Genomic DNA, 14,133 nt, shown 5'->3' with positions numbered 1-14,133 from the left:
AATTGTTTCACTTTTACAGTATTTCTAACTTATAATAATATACTTTTAAAAATAAAATATATTTTTGACCAGTGTATTAAAAATATAAGATATTGAACAATTCCAAATTTCAGTTCTTAGCAAAGACCTTTGATAGCTATTTGATCTTGGCCATATCACTTGTCCTATTGTATCTATCTGGATGTGATTAAAATTAACCAATATAAGGCACATAGAGAAACATTCAATGTTTGTTTATTTCTATTGTTACAATAAGTATGTCTAGGCTGTTATTTTTTAAATATTGATTATCAAAGAGAAGATACCTTGTTCTCAAAATGTGTAACCAGCAGTAGAAATAATGAAAAAGTCAATGGTTTGATCTTCCTAGAATTTCTCTTTCCTCTCAATAGTTCTTCCTTGGAGAGAGAGTTTATTTATCTTCATAGTAAGTATTTCTGCATTTCAGAGCATTCCTCTATCCACTGATGAAGAGCTAGCTCTTCCCTATGTTCTAAGTGATGAGTCTTTTATTCCCAGGTGACTGAACAATTTAGTCCATTTGAACACTTTTGTTGTTTTCATAACTTGGCTATTGCAAATAATGTGGTTACAAGGGGAGAGGAGGTGGGGGAAATGGAGAGAGGTTGGTCAAAGAATACAAAGTGTTAGGTAGGAAAAATAAGTTCTAGAGATCTAATGCACTGCTTGATAACTAAAGTTAATAATATCATATTGTATACTGGAAATTTGCTAAGGGAGTAGATTTCAGATGTTCTCACCACACACACACAGACACACACACACACACAGAGGCACAAACACAAGTAGTTATGTTGGAAGATGCATATGTTAATTAGCTTGACTGTAGTAAATATTTTACTATGTAGATCAAAACATCATGTTGTATGCCTTAAATATACACAATTTTCATTCCAAATAAATAATTGAATAAACATAAATACTGCTTAGTTTCTACAGCCCATATAATGGCAAAACCCAACAAGGGTTTTCCCCAGAAAAGCTGTAGAGCATCTAAGGGAGGCTAAAGAAACTTGATCATTAAATGTGTGACTTTTGGCTCTGGAATTAAAAAGCGTAAAAAAAGTATTTGTCCAATGAGACAAATGTTGAAAATATGGACTCTAGGTTAGATTATATAATAATGGCAAAATTATATTTCTTGAATCGGATAAGGGTATATTAGTAATGCAGAAGAAAATGCCCATATATTTACGAGATGTATGATGAAGTATCTAGGTTGAAATTACTTCCAAATGGTTATAAAAAGAAAAAAAGGTGCCTGTGTATAAAGAAAAAACAGAGAGAGAGTAAGGAGGAGGAGGAGAACTTAAAGATATAAAACAAATATAGCAAAATATTAACAGTTTGTAAATCTAGTTGAAAAAAAGAACTATATATCTTTTTTTTTTTTTTGCAAACAAATACTTTTTAATGGGTTCAGTTTTTTTTTTATTTTTTTACAAATATACTGGAGAATCACGCAATGCTGCCAGCATTGGACACAATCCGGGGCCACAAGTTTGCACACTCCTTTGCTACTGGTCCTGTAATGGCAGAACCTTTCATCTCGCCTTTATTGTTCACTATGACCCCTGCATTATCTTCAAAATAAAGAAACACGCCATCTTTTCTACGGTATGACTTTTGTTGTCGAATGACCACTGCTGGATGTACCTTTTTTCTGAGCTCTGGTTTGCCTTTCTTGACTGTGACCATCACCATGTCACCCACACCAGTAGCGGGAAGTCTGTTCAGCCGTCCCTTGATCCCCTTCTCGGAGATGATATACAGGTTTTTGGCTCCTGTGTTGTCAGCACAACTGATTACAGCTCCTACCGGAAGACCCAAGGAAATCCGGAATTTCGCACCAGAGGACCCAGCACGTCCTCACTTCGACATCTTGAACGCCGGAAAGAAGAAAAAAGGAAGTTGATTCAAAGGACACTGGGATATCATGAGTATATCTTATACTATTCTTTTAAGCAGAGAAAACATGTTTCAATATGAGTATAATTGTAAACATTTAATGTTTATTTGTGGTTTGCTGAAAGGATTGTTGTAACAAACACAGTTAGGAAACATGAGCTGTAATGATGCTGCTAATTACTAGGGTAACTTTCATGCCTAAACTTTTTCTCGGTTTCTACATTGGTAAATGAATCTCCACAGTCTCTTTATCTCTAAAATTCTATGAACATGAAATATCTAATTCGAACTGATTTATACAAGTACTTGGGGGAAGAGTCAACTAAGGGAAACAAAATGTTTACTGTGATGTAGATACGATCTTAAAATTAACTGAACACAGTATAGAAAAGAGCATAGAAAAAAACCGTTGGAATAGGATCTGTCACGTCAACCATACTTCTGCCTTTGCCCAGCGTTTCCCTATTGTATTTCAGTTTACTCCCCTTTTATCAATAATTCTAATTCAAAAATAATCTAAACAATGAGTGGCAATTTTTATAAAATATTTTTTAATGTAGAATTGCTCTCTTAACACAAAAATGAAATACCAATCATCAGTGTATTATTTATTTACAAGAGCAAATTTAGACAATTTGATAAATCTGTGTAAAGCATTCAGGTAATCAACAAAGAATTTTGATGTTTATAAAAAAACACTACACTCAACAGACCTTCATGACACTATATAATAGATTGATTTTTAATGTAGTGTAGAGATTAGTCTCAGTGAATAGAGATTACTGACTATAATTAGTTTTGGTGACTTAGAAAAATATTATCTATGATGATTGATGATACTCCAGCCATGTATGTGAGAGCCAATAATTAAATTAAATTACACTCATGGCATGAAGGAATTTTATGCCATTTTATTTGTGCATTGTAAGATTGTCCTTATCTAAGAATTATTTAGTAATGTTTTGGGCAATCCAATTTTATTTTAATAGATTTATATAGAAGTTTTATTAGTTACTAATTAGCTGGAAAATTTTAAATCTGCTGTGTTATGCTGCTTTATGTGTACATTTTCGATAGACTATTTTAAAACAATGTTCTTATCCAGGGACATTTTAGAAAATAAATTCTATTGCAAACAATCTTGTGGGTTTTTTTTGTTGTTTGTTTTTTGTTTGTTTTGTTTTCTGACACTGGGATTATGTTATGGCTGTGTTAATTGAATACTAACTGGATCCGTTCAATTAACTTCTTTAGTTATGTTATAGAAACCTTTGCCTAATATAGAAAATCATATAATTTATTATCACAATCTAATATACATTCAAGTTTCTGAAATAATGAGCCCTGCATGCTACTTTTCTAATTTACGTGCAATCAAGTTGCATAACCTCCCTTCATATACTCTATAAAGAATCTATGCACAGGATAGAATGATTGAATGGTGAGAAATATTCTAAAATATAGACATTATCCTGTCTTTTGTTTTCCATATATCTTTTCCTATGCTTTCCTTTCAACCTTACAAAATGGTATCACACAAATTTGACATGGCACAAATAGCTCATACCAACCTGACCCCAACAAAAGTTTCCATCTAATCCCAGCATATATGTGACATTCATGTCATACCAGACCATCAGTCTCAAATATTGTATTCATTTTCATGTTCTAATGCCTTTCTTTGTGCTGTTTGGTAGTCCTATGAGAGTCATAAGGGTTCTTGTTCACTATGTTTTCAAAGAAAATGATAAGAATGTACCTTTCTGCTCCTTTTGAAAAGTGATGTGGATATTTGTCTTACTTCCATGAGTCCACCATGAGCATAAGTATGTCACTTCTAAGAGGAAGTCATAAGATCTGATACATGATTTACTGTATTCTCTTCTCCTGCCATGATGATCACAGAAGCATGTATTGAGATGAGTCTTCATGAGCCAAAGGTCCTGAGTGTCACAATGTGCAGAGTTCCTGTGTCAGGCTATTGACATGAAATAGAATTCAACTCACTTTGCTCAAATAAATATAATTTAATGAAGGTACTACTTAGAGTGGTGGGACCCAGACTAAGGGAAGTTACAATAAATATTGAGGCCTCTAGAGACAAGGCCTGTATTAGTTCATTTGTGCTGCTATAACAAAATAACACAGACTGGGTAATTTCTAAACAATAAAAATTTAGTTCTTATGGTTACAGAGGCTGGGAAGTCTAAGATCAAGGTGCTTGTAGGATTAGTGTCTGGTGGGGGCTGCTTTTTGCTTTCAAATCGACACTATGTTGCTGTGTCCTTTGTAAAGGAAGAACACTCTGCCCTCACATGGCAAAAGCCAAGAGGCTGCTCCTTAGCTCCCTTCAACCTAGAACTCTTTTATAAAGGTGCTAATTTTATTCATGAGGGGAGAGCCCTCATGACTTAATTACCTCCTAAAGGCCACACTTCTTAATACTGTTGCATTGGAGATTAAGTTTCAGCATTAATTTTGGAGAGGGCACCATTATTAAAACTGTAGCAAGTGCTGAGTAGATAAAAGAAGGAAATAGCATGATGGTAACTCAGTGATTGCTAAAATTATGGAAAAGGATCCATCCAGCCTAGGTTCGGGGGACATAGCCACTGGCAGAGACAAGACACCAAAGCAGGAAAGATGTTTTGAGAAAATGTCTAAGACTCCTTCATCCCACAATCTGTTCTCCTTTATATGCTTTCTATTTTCTACATCCAACCAGAAGCCATCCAGCAAGGAATCTCAGAAGATGCTATTTTTAGTGTTGAGTTTCCTGAAGAATTAAGCCTCTAACATTTGTGGGTTATATCACATTACAATATAATTTTTTATGATTGATAATAAAATTACTACAAGGAATGGGATGCTACTGTAACCAAAACCCAAGATATGTAGCAATGGCTTAATAATTGGCAGGAGATGAGGAAACGCCACCAGAGACTAGAGAGAGAACAATCTGCATAACACAGTGTCAAAATACTTGGTAAAATTTTACATCTGGTAACTTTAAAAACAGATTATATACCTAATAAATTTGTAGCTTTAAGGAAAATTGGTGGGAAAAACAATATTGGTTGTGCCTTGTTTTCTTTTTTTTTTTGAGACGGAGTCTCGCTGTCGCCCAGGCTGGAGTGCAGTGGCGCTATCTCCGCTCACTGCAGGCTCCGCCCCCTGGGGTTCACGCCATTCTCCTGCCTCAGCCTTGTTTTCTATTAGCTGTTAGTTGCGTCCTATAAGGTGACACAAAAGAGGTGAGTTTAGAAATGAATAACCCAATGTGCAAGCAGGAATGACAAGGAAGAGAGAAAGAGTTCACCAATTCAGTCTTGTAGCACTGAAAGAAGAAACTCTAAATTCCTATTACTGTAAAAGTACATTGAGAAAAAGCTTTGTGTGGCAAAGGATGATTGAACATCAGCCTTGCATCAAATAACAAATCAAGAATATGACTATCACCGCCATGGTTAAAACCTTTGAGGGGAGTGTCAAAATCGACATCTATCTAAAATTAAGTCCTTTGTTTAGACAAAATTGTTCAAGGAGGGAATATGAATGGAACTGTCCCAGCTAAGCTACTGATTATTATTTCAGCTTGGTTACTGTAAAATCACCTAGCCTATCCTCAGTTGTGAACCTGAAATATTCTTTCTGCTTTGTTCTGTTATTTGCTTAGGAATCTCGTAAACACCTGGGGTAAATGTGGTAACATGTGCCCTTCAGCATTTGCTCCAATCTCCATTTAGTGTACTTTTCTTTTCTGCGGAGACTAGAAAGAAAAAGGCTACATTTCCAAGATCCCCTTATAGCTAGGGTTCTAAATCTGATTTAGGTTCTGCCAATCAGATACAACCCTGTGAGACTTGTATTTATAACTGAGATAAGCGGAGAAAAAAGAAACAGCACAAATACATCAATTTTGCTGAGATGGATCTACCACATAAAATTCTTCTGGAAGCAGTCAGGTTTTTGTTTTGTTTTGAGATATATATTTGATATATATATATATATCAGATATATCTGATATATATATTTTGTATATATATATCATATATATATATATATATATATATATATGATATATATATTTGGGTTGCAGCCAAGCGGAGTGGTCATGAAACCAGTATTTGGGACAGTGGCTTACTGACTTTCTACCTTCCTGAATAGTGTTCCCTTTGCAGGCCCTTTGAACACATTCATTCAGGAATTGTTTTTGGAGATCCAGCCTACACATTTCCAGTGACTCTATAAGCATGCAATTACCTTTACTAAAAGCCATTCAACTTAAAATAGATATAATGATTTCTGTTCAGCAACTAAGCTTTAACAGATAAATTATCTCTCAAGACCCTCAGTAGATATCAGAATTACATTCTTCTTTGTAACTTTATAGAATAAGTTTTAAAATTCTTATTTCCTTACTTTTAAATAGATTTTTCCCACTTTCCAACTTTACTTGATTGTGAAATATTTGAGTAAAGGAACTGCTATACTAATCTATTTTTTTAATAACTTGTTCTTATCAAAGTAATAAATTTATGTATTTTTAAATGACATGGTATATGAAGTCTCATTAAGTAGTATATACCCAGGAGTTGTTTCTGGGCCTAGTTCTGAAAGATAACTAACATTCTATGCTCTTAGCAATTTTCAGTTTTTACTCAATATTATCTAATGTATATCTATCTATTATATATAACCTACTATTTTTAAATCATTCTTAAATATTATTTCCCTATGTATTCAGTTAAAAACTCCTTTTTAATGCCACACACTGTTTTCATAAATAAAGCTCATGACCTATTGAAGCAGTGTCATTGTCTGGGGTAAATACCCAAGGTTCCTTGTCTCACACCAAGGAAATCGAGGACACAGACACACAAGAAGTGAGTTTAAGACCAGAGGTTTAATAGGCAAGAGAAAGAAGGAAAACGATAAGTCCTCTCTCCTACCGAGAGAGATGGGGGCTCCCGAGTGAGTCTTCTGGTTTTGTGGTGAAACGCACAGAATTTCATAGACAAGCTTGAGGAGGTAGTGAGTGATTTACATACGGCCCCAGAGATTGGTCAGACCAGGTGTGTCATTTGCATAGCATGCAAAGAAGCTGGCCATCACACCCTAATCTTTTATTATGCAGATAGGGTCTCTACCTGGCTGGTGCCATATTGCTTACTTTTTTACTGCACAAGTGGCAACAAAGAAAAGGGAAGAAGGAACCTTTATGTTGAATATACTTGGTTTCCAGGTATCCCTTTTCAACTGGCGCAGCTCCCAGCATTTACCTATGCAAGCTTTTAGTTTGCTTTTCTATGCTTGCAGCTTGATTTTTCAGGCTGCTTTTTGTTAGAAAAGAAATAATTTTATTTATTTGTTTGTTTATTTATTTATTTATTTATGTATGTGATGGAGTCTGCTCTGTCACCCAGGCTGGAGTGCAATGGCGCAATCTCAGCTCACTGCAATCTCCGCCTCTGGGGTTCGAGTGATTCTCCTGCCTTCCGCTCCCGAGTAGCTGGGATTACAGGTGCATGCCACCATGCCCGGCTAATTTTTTTGTGTTTTTAGTAGAGACGGGGTTTCACCATGTTGGCCAGGCTGATCTCAAACTCTTGACCTCAGGTGATCTGCTCAGCTCGGCCTCCCAAAGTGCTAGGATTACAGGCATGAGCCACCGCACCCAGCCAAGAAATGACTCTGGGGGCTGCTTTTTATTAAAAGGAACCTTATTGAGGCCTCTTTTACCCTCACTATCTGCCTAAATAATTTATTTCTATCTCCTGTATCACTATTACATATAAACTGATAAAATGTAGAATATTGTCAGGTAGTAACATATCAAGGTAAGGAGATAGCCAAATCCTTTTCAATTTTCTGTCATTCCTATCAATATTAACAAATGTATCAGATAACCCCTCAGTTCTTTAATTTGCTTTTTCTTGGAGCCCTTCTTTTTGAGTACTCTATCCTCCTTTCCATGTGGCCAGGTAGCTCCTGAGGCTTGCACCTAACTGTTGCCTGGGAACTTTCTATTATTATTATTCTGAATTGGATTCCTTGATTCCACTCACAAACCTGCATTTTCCTTTTGTCACTCTTCTTTGTTTTGGTGATGCAGTCATTGTACAACATCTTCTTAAGAAACAATGTCTGAGGGCAAATACTTGAGTCGTTGCTCCACCCTTTTGTGACATCACGTGTCAGATCACCATAAGTTGTTCTTTGATAAATATTGTAAAAGCAATTGAGTAGCTTTTTTTCTCACACATCCTCCAAGTGTCATTATAAGTTTTTACTAAACCTCAGGGCCACCCAATTTCTCCAAAGAGGAATCTACTCATTTTCTCTCGTAAGAAGTTTGTAGGCTTACATGCTTGACTGTAATATTTCAGAAGTAGGAAAATGGAAGGGAAGTTGAATTCAGTACGCCAATTTCTCCAACTCTACTCGTTTCTGCCCCCACTTCATTTTTTGCTTTTCATTGTACTTGATTGCCTTATTTCTTTTTTATGTTCTGTTTGAAGCTTAGCTAGATTGCAACCTTCTCTGTTCTGCTCAATTAGTTCAGTTTTACCACTCGTTTTTCATCTTCTGAAAATTTATTGAAGTCACTGTATGTATTATTACTTCCTTTCTTGTTTTTTCTTCCTTGTGTGTTTATGATTATTTTATTCCTACACTGAGATTTACTAAGAAGTTTACTGAGATTTATTTGGTGGAAGAGTATGAAACATACAGCTATGTTTAACTAGAAGCCCTAATCATATTTACTTTTGTGTTCTCAATGATCCAAGCTAACACATAATAATAATTAAATCTTGCGTTAATTTAAAAGTAAGTTTAGACACTTATTAGCAATAAATACTCAACATGTACGGCAACAGACATTAAATCATAAATATTTTAAAAGTCACAGTTTATATTATTGGTCAAAGCCCTCAGTTTCTTTGGATCCCAATCGCATATATTAACAACAATAAATTTGGAATAATTGGTTTCTAAGTTAATTTCTGACACCAAGAACAACTAATTTATTTTTTCAATTGTTTGACTTCTAAGCACATTTTAACATCATAGCCTCTTATTTTTTTCAAGCAATCTCTTCCTTGATTTCTCTGACACCTCTCCATTTTCATTCTACGTATCTGGCTATTTTCATCTATGTATTCTCCTTTGTACAATTTAGAGGGTTTTTTTCTCAGTATTCTTTACAGACGATTTAGCTTTTCTTTGCTGAGAATGTAATTTTTCCTCCTAGCTGGTTCTGGATTCCATATATTTTGCTTTGCGTTCTCTTTCCTGGCAATATGATCCATGTCTATTGCTTTAAATAACATCTCTAAAAAATAACCTCTGAATATATAGCTCCAGTGAGGCCCAGATATTACCACCAACTTCTTAATTCGTATCTGCATATGGATAAATGAAAGTCAACTCAAGTTGAACAGTCCTAAACAAAGCTCATCATCCATCTTTCACTATGTTTCTCCTTCACTATTCCCATTTTAATGAATGATTTATGGTGAATACAGTTATATGAGATGGTAACTTGTGAATTGTCCCTAATGCTTCTACTCTCTCCCCTAATATACAATTTAACATTGAGATTTTTTTTTAATTTGCTTCTAAACTATCTCTCAAATTTATTAATATTATCTACATTAATACCATTATAACTCTAAGCCAAGCATCACCATATCTTGCCTTGGATGAATGTATTGTCCTTCTAATTGTTCTCACTAACACTTTGTTTCTGCTTTCCAGTTAATTTTCCACACTGTAAAAAGAATAACCATTTTAGAAATCACATCTGTTCAGGTTGCCCTTTAAAACCCTTCCGTGGATTCCTATTTCTCTTAGGAGAAACAAAAAATATTCTTCATTTGGCATATGAGTCCTGCATGATCCTTCCCCAGCTGTTTGAGCATATTTAGCATAATCATTATAAACAGGAGTTGTCGAACCGGACTGCCTGGGATTAAATCTGAAATAGTTCAGTCATTAGCTATGCGAACTATACAAGATATTTTCTTCTCTGAGCCTCTGTTTTCAGATGGGTTATTAATATTGAGTACCTGCTTCATACAATTGTTTTAAAAATTGAATTAACCACAACATATAAACTACTTTGATTTATATGCCTTTCACACAATTTAAACATCAATTTATAATATTATTATTATTACCTTTTCATTCTCTTCTCATGATCATCTCCCTCTCCATCTCTGTATTTTAGCCATAATATTGTTTGTTTGTTTTCGTTGTTCAAGTACACATGCTCAGCCCCACCCCAGTATTTACACATACAGCAGTACTTCCTCTCCATGGAATGTGCTCCACTCTCCCACCCATACCTCCACCACAGCTGATTTAATTCCTTTTAACTCATCCTTTAGGTTTCAGCTTTCCTGAAAAGTGTCCTCTAACATTAAATCAGTTTCCACCATTTTAAGATTACCTAGCACCCCGTACTTTCATTCACGGCATATACCAGTTTATAATTAAATATTCGTAATTTAAAAAATATCTTTCTCATCAACTGTACCATATGTTCTGAAAATATAAAACATATATTTATCGTATCATGTTACACTTAGTATCCATTATTATTTTCTCATTTATTTATCAAAAGTGGTTGAAATGTTTCATAATTGTATCAGGAAAAAGTATATTGTCACTAGTTGGGGAAATTTATGCAAAACTTGAAAATGGGCAAAGGGATGTAACATATCCTTTCTATGTCAGTCAAGAGCACTGTTTAACAGGGTAACTCAAAGATTATTACATTCTCTAGGAAAATATAGCTGTGTTAGATTTTTATCCTTTTCTATATAATTATTGTCCAGAACCTGTAAAGTGACAGCTTGCAGATTTCTTAACAGTAAAAAAGAATAAAAGAAGAAACCTGAAGTTTACGATTGTAGTTGTCCTCTAAAATATTAGCCAGCATCACATTCAACTAAACATTTACAAATATTTCTTATTTTAACATTTTTAAATATCTACAGATAAAAGTTACTCAAATGCTCTTTTAATTAGCTTTACTATCCCTCTGCTCTCTTCAAAAATAAAATAATGTTTATTAATTTTATACATTCATTTTATCTTTTATGAATAATATTTTTTAAATTTATATTTGGCATAATCAATGGGTCTACTAGATTAAATCACTGTTGTACTATAATAATTGGTTCAGTGGTTTCCTGAAAACTATTGGTTCTCATGGATTATGTAATAGATTATAAATAAATAGCTTGGCTGGCACATTTTTTTCTGGCAGTTATATTATATTTATTACATATACTGTGATATAAAAATGGATGCATTTTCATCTCAATTTAGGCTAAAGCCCCAACATAATAGAAACCAACTGTTCCCATATTTCAAATTGAGTTATGATTACACTATTCTAAGTAGAGAGGAAAGAAAACTCTCTTTTTTTAAAAAAAAATTAGCGTCTCAAGCAACACAAAGACAATAAAAGTATTGTCATTTAAAGATGAAGAGAAAACTTTTGGTGACAGATCTTAATATAGTGAGTCCTATCCACATCCCAAAGAGAAGAGAGCAGGAGGCACTTCCCTCTTCATGTAATGTGAAACCATAGGGGCTTTTCAAAGCCCACTCAGATAACTTCATATGGTTCCCCTGCAGCTTGAGAAAGTACAATATATTGTTGTCTGACTCATATTTTCTTAAAAAAATAAGACTGGATTATTAGTTGTTATCAGGGCAAATCAAAGATAAAGGTGTTTGAGTTGAATCGGCTTTTTGATAAGAACTGACATGAGTCAGTATCTTCACTCTGTTGCTTGTGAGACAAAACGCCTCAAATGATTAGAGATACATGAATTGCAATAGGCATTCTTTCTTATAGTTTCACAGCTAGGTGATATGTTAGAATGAAAGTGAGGCTTAGACTGAATTCTACCACTCACAGAAAATTCATTTGTAAACAGGTCCCAAACAGTCATGGGACCTGTTGTGGTGGCAGTATTAAATTAACCTTTTCATCTAGTAAGATGACAGATCCCTCGAAAACACTGTGGCACAGGGGACTGAATAAAGCCCTGGACAAAGGCCCTCACTCGGGAAGATGTTAGTCTGAGAGCTCTCCAGAGTTTGTTCAAGGGCCAAATCTATGTAAGATTATTAGCTAATAAACACCTCTTGACCGTTACTCATTTCAGCAAATACATATATTTCTAAATTCCCTTATACTGGTCATCAAGTCTTCCATTGTTTATTGAGAAAATGATAGTTCAAGAGTTTTTAGTTGAAATCAGCCTATGACTTTAAAATTCTTTCATGGATTTCTTTTTATCTCGGTAAAAATGGGAAAAGTTACTAATTTCAAATGCTAATTCACCACCCCTGTAGTGATCATTCCTAAATATTTCAAGTGTTAACCAAGTATTTATAAAATAAAATATTAGTGCATATTCCAAAAGTTTTACTTATGATGCTGAATTTTTTTCAATAAACTACTGACAGTATGAGACCTAAAGTTTCATAGGTTGTTCTGGCAAAAGATTGGGTAATCTGTTCGCATAGGACAAGATACAGGCCATTGCCAAATGTAACTAGTCAGAATAGAGTTGTTCTTTGTCTCCCTTACAGAAATCATGAATGAGAGGTTCCCAGTGGTGGGGCAGCGGGCACGGAAGAACCCACACACTCTGAGAGACAGTGTCAGCTTTAAATGTCTGCCCCACAGGAGAGTCCGATGTTCCCTCACAACATCATTAATCAAGTAGGAAAGTTCATGTCACAACCCAACACCCACTGTGCATGGAAAGCTTCTCCTTTGATGGGGAAGATTATTGTGTTTCAACTTTGGATGAAGTTTATAATTTTTAAATTAATATAATGGGTTGAACAAAATAATTACTGAAATGAGACTGTGTATGAAAACTGGAAGTTACTTGAGAATTTTTTATCTTAAAATGACAATGACAGCCACGGGACCTGCCCTAGTTTTCATCCAAGGGAAGAAAAAGGCAAAATGAGTCCTACAGCATGGAGTGAATGGACAATGGAGGTTAAAAATAAGATTCTTTCATATTTGTCCTTATTGAGTGACATTGTTTCAGTATGATGATTTCTGTTCCAAATTTTCTCACAGATAAATAACATGAGTGGATCAGGAATCATAGCATTCAGGCTCCACATGCTAGTATTATAAAACAGTCTTTTCTCCTTTTCCTTTCAACATCTAAAAGCTTTTAGCTGAAATGTCTGGAATTTCCTAATGCCACAATTCAGAAAAGGTATGTGTCAAATACGTTGTAATTCCATCTTTACTACACTAATGGCTAAAGGAGTAGAGATCGCCTTAAATTACAAGCTGTCAGGCATAGAGTTTTTGGTGACAGTACACTGCCACTGAAGCATCAGCTATCTCACCCGGGGCAAAGGGCAGTGATGGTGTGATAAGTTTCCAGTGGGAAATGTAAGCTGTGGTGAGACAGTGTTACCTGAAGCTATGAGAGGTCTTAGAGGTCACATCTAGAGAACACTAGTTGTATTTATGTCCCCTGTTCCAGCTGCTACCGTAAGTTCTGAAGGTAGTTTTCTTTCAGGCATAGTTTCTGAGCAAAGCTACTGCTCAGTGTTTTACTCAGTTGAAAGGATGCTGTATTATATCAGACCAAGGTCATATGAATAACGTCTTTGATTTGCACCTCAGTTCATAAAGTGTCAATCTCACATAAGTGCCTGGGGCTCAGGTTTTTTCTTTAGCTGTCTTTACACTTCTCACTCCTGCCATGTCACCATCAGTGTTTTTACCCCCCATGCCTTCATGAAGCCCTGACTTCATTCCAGAGGCATTCCAACAAATGCTGATTTAATCTCTAGCTCCATTCTGGAAGGAAGATAGTAGAAAATATTTTATAAATCTCTAAGTAAATAACTGTTTCTTTCAGATTATTCAGAGTGAAGCACCTTTTAAACAAACTTTTTTTTAATCATTTGCATTCTTTCATAGCATAACTGAATTACTATGATAAGGGAGATTCTCTTCCACAAGAGTAAAAAGGGAAAGATAAAGGAAGTGAGAGAAGCTGAAGACACAACTCTACCTCCTTCTACCTCATATGTTTTAGGACACTTCATCTACAATTTTCCAAATTTCAGATTTTAAATAATGTATCAACTGATTGGCTAAATCATTCCACCCTTCAATATGCCTGCCACCAGCTACCT

The 14,133-nt window shown here is 34.9% G+C and overlaps 1 long non-coding RNA gene and 1 pseudogene across 1 annotated transcript; both read right to left on the bottom strand.

Moving 5' to 3' along the window:
• Positions 1 to 218: 218 nt before the first annotated feature.
• LOC129458379 (uncharacterized) lies at positions 219 to 1,302 on the bottom strand. The gene is made up of 2 exons (XR_008649608.2): positions 1,217 to 1,302; positions 219 to 571 (listed from the first exon to the last, which is right to left on the bottom strand). It is a non-coding gene; the product is annotated as an uncharacterized lncRNA (long non-coding RNA).
• Positions 1,303 to 1,402: 100 nt separating this feature from the next.
• LOC129458214 (large ribosomal subunit protein uL14-like) lies at positions 1,403 to 1,902 on the bottom strand (annotated as a pseudogene).
• Positions 1,903 to 14,133: the final 12,231 nt, after the last annotated feature.

Source organism: Symphalangus syndactylus, chromosome 19 (assembly GCF_028878055.3).
Source record: "Symphalangus syndactylus isolate Jambi chromosome 19, NHGRI_mSymSyn1-v2.1_pri, whole genome shotgun sequence".
Lineage (NCBI taxonomy): Eukaryota > Metazoa > Chordata > Mammalia > Primates > Hylobatidae > Symphalangus > Symphalangus syndactylus.
Note: the sequence above shows the minus strand (reverse complement) of the source record. Positions and strands in the feature narration are given on the sequence as shown.